The sequence below is a fragment of the Trichechus manatus genome, unplaced genomic scaffold (assembly GCF_000243295.1).
Source record: "Trichechus manatus latirostris isolate Lorelei unplaced genomic scaffold, TriManLat1.0 scaffold00008, whole genome shotgun sequence".
NCBI classification, from domain to species: Eukaryota; Metazoa; Chordata; class Mammalia; order Sirenia; family Trichechidae; genus Trichechus; species Trichechus manatus.
Window position 1 is genome coordinate 19,581,943 of NW_004443944.1, and position 6,607 is coordinate 19,588,549.

The window sequence follows — 6,607 nt, forward strand, 5'->3', positions numbered from 1 at the left end:
GGGGGGGGGGTGGTCCGGGGAGTTGCCTGGGGCATCACCTGAGACAGATGTCTTACAAAACATTGCTGAATATTCCCAAGACCCACCCCACCACCCATTTTTGCTTTTAGACCTATAACTAGACTTAAGTCCCAGTGAGTCCCAAAAGGTGAAGTACAAAGTGTGACCCAGGAGGAGGTACACTATACTCCAAAAGAATGGCTTAATTTTTCTGATATATACAAACAGAAACCTGGGGAATATGTGTGGAAAAGGCTGTTAAGCATATGGGATAATTGTGCAAGGACTATAATGTTGGATCAGTCTGAATTTACTGATATGGGCCCACTAAGCACAGATCCTTCATTCAGTGTTTCAGTTTGAGGGTTAGAAAAGGATCTAATAGTTTATTTGGCTGGTTCACTGAAGTGTGGATTATGTGGTAGCCTACACTCAATCAAGTGGAAGTGCCAGACCTGCCTTGGTATACTACAGACGAAGATCTCCAAAGGCTTAGGGAAATTGGCATGTTAGAATGGATTTATCAGATTAGACTCACAGACTCACACATGGAGTGCCCAGAGGATACACCTTTTACCACAACAGTGAGGAACAAATTTTCAAAGGGAGACCCAGCATCCTTAAAGACTGCTGTGATTGTTATTTTATGTAAGTCACATATGACAGTAGGAACTTTCCTTACTGAATTAAGACATCTAACTACAATGAGGCTGATTGAACCTCATGGTGGTAGGGGCTGAGTGGTGGCACTCAGTAGACAAAGACAAGGTGGTCATGGTTACCGTAATGAACAGCAGTGTCAAAGCTGTAATCAGAATATGGGCTTACAGTGTTGGCTACTTGGTCTTGGTGTCCCTAGGAGTGGAATAGATGGGAAATCTATTAAATATTTACTTGATCTGTACAAGTGGAAGAATTCTAGGTCAAGTGAACAGCAGTCTAACTTGAAATGCCAGAATAGAGAGTCACAGCCCCTTAATCAATTGCCATATTTGAGCCACTTTACAAACCAAAAGCCCTTTGAACAAAGGGAAGGCCAGTTCTTTTGAGGAAGGACTTCACTGCACTGCCAAACATTTATACTGGTGATCTTTCTCCAAGCCTTCCCCAAAGGAATCTATGGCCTTTTATGAGCATGACTATTCATTGGAGAAAAGGAAATAATCAGATATTTCAGGGATTACTGAACACTGGCTCTGAATTGACACTAATTAAAAGAGACCCAAAATGACACTGTGGCCCACCAGTCAGAGTACGGGCATACATAGAAGAGGTTATTAATGGAGTCTTAGTTCCGGCCCATCTCACAGTGGGTCCAGTGATTCCTAGAACCCATGCTGTAATGATTTTACCAGTTCCAAAATGTATAATTGGAATAGACATACTCAGCACCTGGCAGAAAACCCCCACACTGGATCCCTGACATGTGGAGTAAGCACTATTATGGTAGGAAAAGCCAGTGGAAGCCATTAGAACTGCTTGTAACTAGAAAATAGTAAACCAAAAGGAATACTGCATTCCTGGAGGGATTGCAAAGATTACTACCACCATCAAGGACTTGAATGATGCAGGAGTGATGATTCCAACCACAATCCCATTTGACTCACCTATTTGTCCTGTGCAAAAAATGGATGGATCTAGGAGAATGACCATAGGTTATCAAAAACTTAACCAGGTGGTAACTCCGGTTGCAGCTGCTGTTCTAGATGTGGTTTCATTGCTTGAGCAATTAATACATCTCCTGGCACCTGTTATACTGTTATTGATCTGGCCAATGCCTTCTTCTCAATTCTGGTTCCAAAGGATCACCAGAAGCAGTTTGCCTTCAGTTGGCAAGGCCAGGAATACACCTTCACTGTCCTACCACAGAAGTATATCAACTTCCCGGTCCTATGTCATACTATAGTCTGCAGGGAACTTGATCGCCTTTCCCTTCCACAAGACGTTACACTGGTCCATTATGTTGATGACATTATGCTGATTGGACCTAGTAACGAAGAAGTACCAATAACTCTAGACTTATTGGTAAGACATTTGCATGCTAAATCCATTGCTGGTGAGTTTATTCCAACTCATAGCAACCCTATAGGACAGAGTAGAACTGCCACATAGGGTTTCCAAGGAGTGCGTGGTGGATTTGAACTGCCAACATTTGTTTAGCAGCTGTCTTAGTCACCTAGTGCTGCTCCAACAGAAATATCACAGGTGGATGGTTTTAAGAAAGAGAAGTTTATTTTCTCACAGTCCAGTAGGTTACAAGTCCAATTCAGGGCATCATCTCCAGGAGAAGGCTTTCTCTCTCTGTAGGCCCTGGAGGAAGGTCCTTGTGATGCATCAGTCTTCCTTTGGTCTGGGAGCATCTCAGCACAGGAACCTCAGGTCCAAAGGACGCACTCTGCTCCTGGCACTGCTTTCTTGGTGGTATGAGGTTCCCATGTGTCTCTGCTCGCTTTTCTCTTTTATATCTCAAAAGTGGTTGGCTTAAGACACTACCTAATCTTGTAGACCTCATCAGTATAACTGCCGCTAATCCAGCTTATTAGATCATAGTGATTGAATTTACAGCACATAAGGAAATCACATCAGATTATGAAACGGTACACAATTATACAATACTGGGAATCATGACCCAGCCAAGTTGACGGATACTTTTTGGGGACACAGTTCAGTCCATGACAACAGCCGAACTCTTAACGAGTACACCACCAGAGTTTCCATTTGCATGCTAAAAACAAAAACAAAAAACTGTTGCTGTCACGTCGATTCTGACTCATAGCGACCATATAGGACAGAGTAGAACTGTCCCATAGGGTTTCCAAGGAGCAGCTGGTGGATTTGAACTGCCAACCTTTTAGTTAGCAGCTGTAGCTCTTAATCACTGCATCACCAGCACTCTGGTTGCATGCTAGAGGGAGGGAAATTAATTTGATAAAAATTCAGGCTCCTTCCACCTCAGTGAAATTTCTAGGGATCCAGTTGTGTGGGGGCATGTCTCAGTCATCTAGTGCTGCTCTAACAGAAACACCACGAGTGGATGGCTTTAACAAAGAGAATTTTATTCTCTCGCAGTCCAGTAGGCTACAAGTCCAAATTCAGGGCGTCAGCTCCAGGAGAAGGCTTTCTCTCTCGGTCAGCTCTGGAGGAAGGTCCTTGTGACGCATCAGTCTTCCTTTGGTCTGGGAGCTTCTCTGCTCCCGGCACTGCTTTCTTGGTGGTATGAAGTTTCCACGTGTCTCTGCTCGCTTCTCTCTTTTATATCTCAAAAGAGATTGCATTAAGACACTATCTAATCTTGTCAACCTCATCTGTATAACCTCATCACAGTGATAGAATTTACAACACATAAGGAAATCACATATAATCTCATCATAGTGATAGAGTTTACAACACATAAGGAAATCACATCAGATTACACAATCATACAACATTGGGAATCATGACCCAGCCAAGTTGCTACACACATTTTTTGGTGGACACAATTCAATCCATGACAGGGCATGTCAAGAAATTCCTTCTAAAATGAAGGATAAGTTGTTCCATCTGGCTGCTCCTGTAACTAAAAGGACACACTATGCCTGGTGGGCCTCTTTGGATTTTGGAGGCAACATATCACTCATTTAGGTGTGCTACTCCAGCCTATCTATCAAGTGACTCAAAAAGCTGTTAGTTTTGAGTGGGGGCCAGAACAAGAGAAAGCTCTGCAACATATTCAGGCTGCCGTGCAAGCCGTTCTGCCACTTGGGCCATATGATCTGGCTGATCCAAAGGTGCTTGAAGTGGCAGTGGCAGATAGAGATGCTGTTTGGAGTCTTTGGCAGGCCCCTATTGGTGAATCACAGCATAGACCCTTGGATTTTGAGCACAGCCCTACCATCCTCTGCGGATAACTACTCTCCTTTTGAGAAACACCTTTTGGCTTGTTACTGGGCCTTAGTAGAGACTGAACACTTAACATGGGCCACCAAATCATCTTGCGGTCTAAGCTGCCCATCATGAACTGGGTGTTGTCTGACCCACAGAGTCATAAAGTTGGATGTGTATAGCAGCACTCCATCATTAAATGGAAGTGGTAGATAGAAGATCAGGCTCAAGCAGGACCTGAAGGCCCAAGTAAGTTACATGAGGAAGTGGCCCAAATGCCCATGTTCTCCACTCCTGTCACATTACCTTCCCTGTCTGAGTCTGCAACTATGGATTCATGGGGAGTTCCTTATGATTAGCTGACTGAGGAAGAGAAAACTCGTGCCTGGTTTACAGATGGTTCTACATGATATGGAGGCACCACTCAGAAGTGGACAGCAGCAGTACTGCAGCCCCTTTCGGGACCTCCCTGAAGGACAGCGGTGAAGGGAGATCCTCCTAATGAGCAGAACTTCAAGCAGTGCACCTGATTGTTCACTTTGCTTGGAAAGAGAAATGGCCAGTTGTGTGATTGTATACTGGTTCATGGACTGTGGCCAATGGTTTGGCTGGATGGTCAGGGACTTGGAAGGAACATAATTGGAAAATTGGTGACAAGGAGATATGGGGAAGAGATATGTGGAGAGACCTATCTGAATGGGGTGAAGTGAAGATATTTGTGTCTCATGTGAATGCTCACCAAAGGTGACCTTGGCAGAGGATGATTTTAACAACCAAGAGAATACGATGACACATTCTCTGGAAACCAGTCATACTCTTTCCTCAGCCACTCCTGTCATTGCCCAATGGGCTCATGAACAAAGTGGCCATGGTGGCAGGGATGGAGGTTATGCATGGGCCCAGCAACATGGACTTCCATTCACCAAAGCTGACTTGGCTACAGCCACTGCTGTGTGCCCCGTCTGCCAGCAGCAGAGACCAACACTGAGTCCCTGATATGGAACCATTCCTTGGGACGATCAGCCAGCAACCTGGTGGTAGGTTGATTACACTGGACCTCTTCCATCATGCAAAGGCAGTGTTTTGTTTTTACTGGGATAGACGGTTACTCTGGGTATGGATTTGCCTTCCCTGCACACAATGCTTCTGCCAAAACTACCATTTGTGGGCTTACAGAATGTCTTATGCAAGGTCATGGTATCCTACAGCATTGCCTCAGATCAAGGAACTCACTTCACAGCAAATGAAGTTGGCAATGGGCCCATGCTCATGGAATTCACTGATTTTACCATGTTCCCCATCATCCTGAAGCAGTTGGATTGATAGAATGATGGAATGGCTTTCTAAAGATACAACACCATCTAGGTGGCAATACCTTGCAGGGTTGAGGCAGTGTTCTCCAGGAGGTTATATATGCTCTAAACCGGCATCCAACGGATGGTGCTGTTTCTCCCATAGCCAGGATTCATGGGTCCAAATCAAGGGGTGGAAATGGCGGTGGTACCACTCACTATTACCCCTAGTGTCCCACTCACAAAATTTTTGCTTCCTGTCCCCACAACCCTATGCTCTGTGGGTCTAGAGGTCTTAGTTCCAAAGGGAGGAGACACAACACTGATTCCATTGAACTGGAAGTTAAGAATGCCACTTGGCCACTTTGGGCTCCTCATGCCTCTGGATCAACAGGCAATGAAGGGAGTTACTGTATTGGCTGGTGTGATTGATCCTGATTACCAAAGAGACATTGGATTGATATTATACAATGGAGGTAAAGAAGAGTATGTCTGGAATGCAGGAGATCCCTTAGGATAACTCTTATTATTACCATGCCCTGTGATTAAAGTCAATGGAAAACTATAGCAACCCAATTCTGACATGACTACTAATGGACCAGACCCTTCAGGAATGAAGGTTTGGGTTACCCCACCAGGCAAAGAATCATGACCAGCTGAGATGCTTGCTGAGAGCAAAGGGAATACGGAATGGGTGGTGGAAGAAGGTGGTTCTAAATACCAACTTCGACTATGTGACCAGTTGCAGAAATGAGAACTGTGATTGTTTTTAGGATTTCTTCCTTGTTTTGTTATATGTGTATGTGTGTATATGTTTGTTTTCTTCCTTCCCTTATTTTATTACTTATTATACAATATAAAATGTAAATGGGGCTAGTGCATTTTTGGTTGCATACATGTTAGTTGTATCACATTAGGAGCAAGAATGCCTTTATAATTGTCTTTATTTAGAGATTATGTATGGTTTAAGGAGATGTGTACAGGTGCTCAGTTGACAAGGGGTGGACTGTGATGGTTAAGTTTATGTGTCAACTTGGCTAGGCCATGTTTCTCAGTGGTTTGGCAGTTATGCAATGATGTAGTTATCCTCCATTTTGTGATATAATGTAATCAACTCCATGATGTGATCTGATGTGATCAGCCAATCAGTTGTAAGGGAATTTTCTTCAGGGGTGTGACCTGCACCTAGTATATATAGATGTTCTGGCAAAACTCACTGGATTTTGCTAGCCCTGGATCCCCATATGTCTCGTCATCATCTGACTCTGATTCTTGGGACTTGAGCCAGCAGTCTGTCACAGTGCCCGCCGATGTTGGGATTTGTCGACTTCCACAGCCTGTGAGCCAGTGGTCTGTCATCTGACCTGCTGATCTTGGGTTCGTCAGCCCCTGCAGCTACGTGAGTCAGTAGAAGCCTCCAGACTGATGTCTGATCCATGGACTTGGTACTTGCC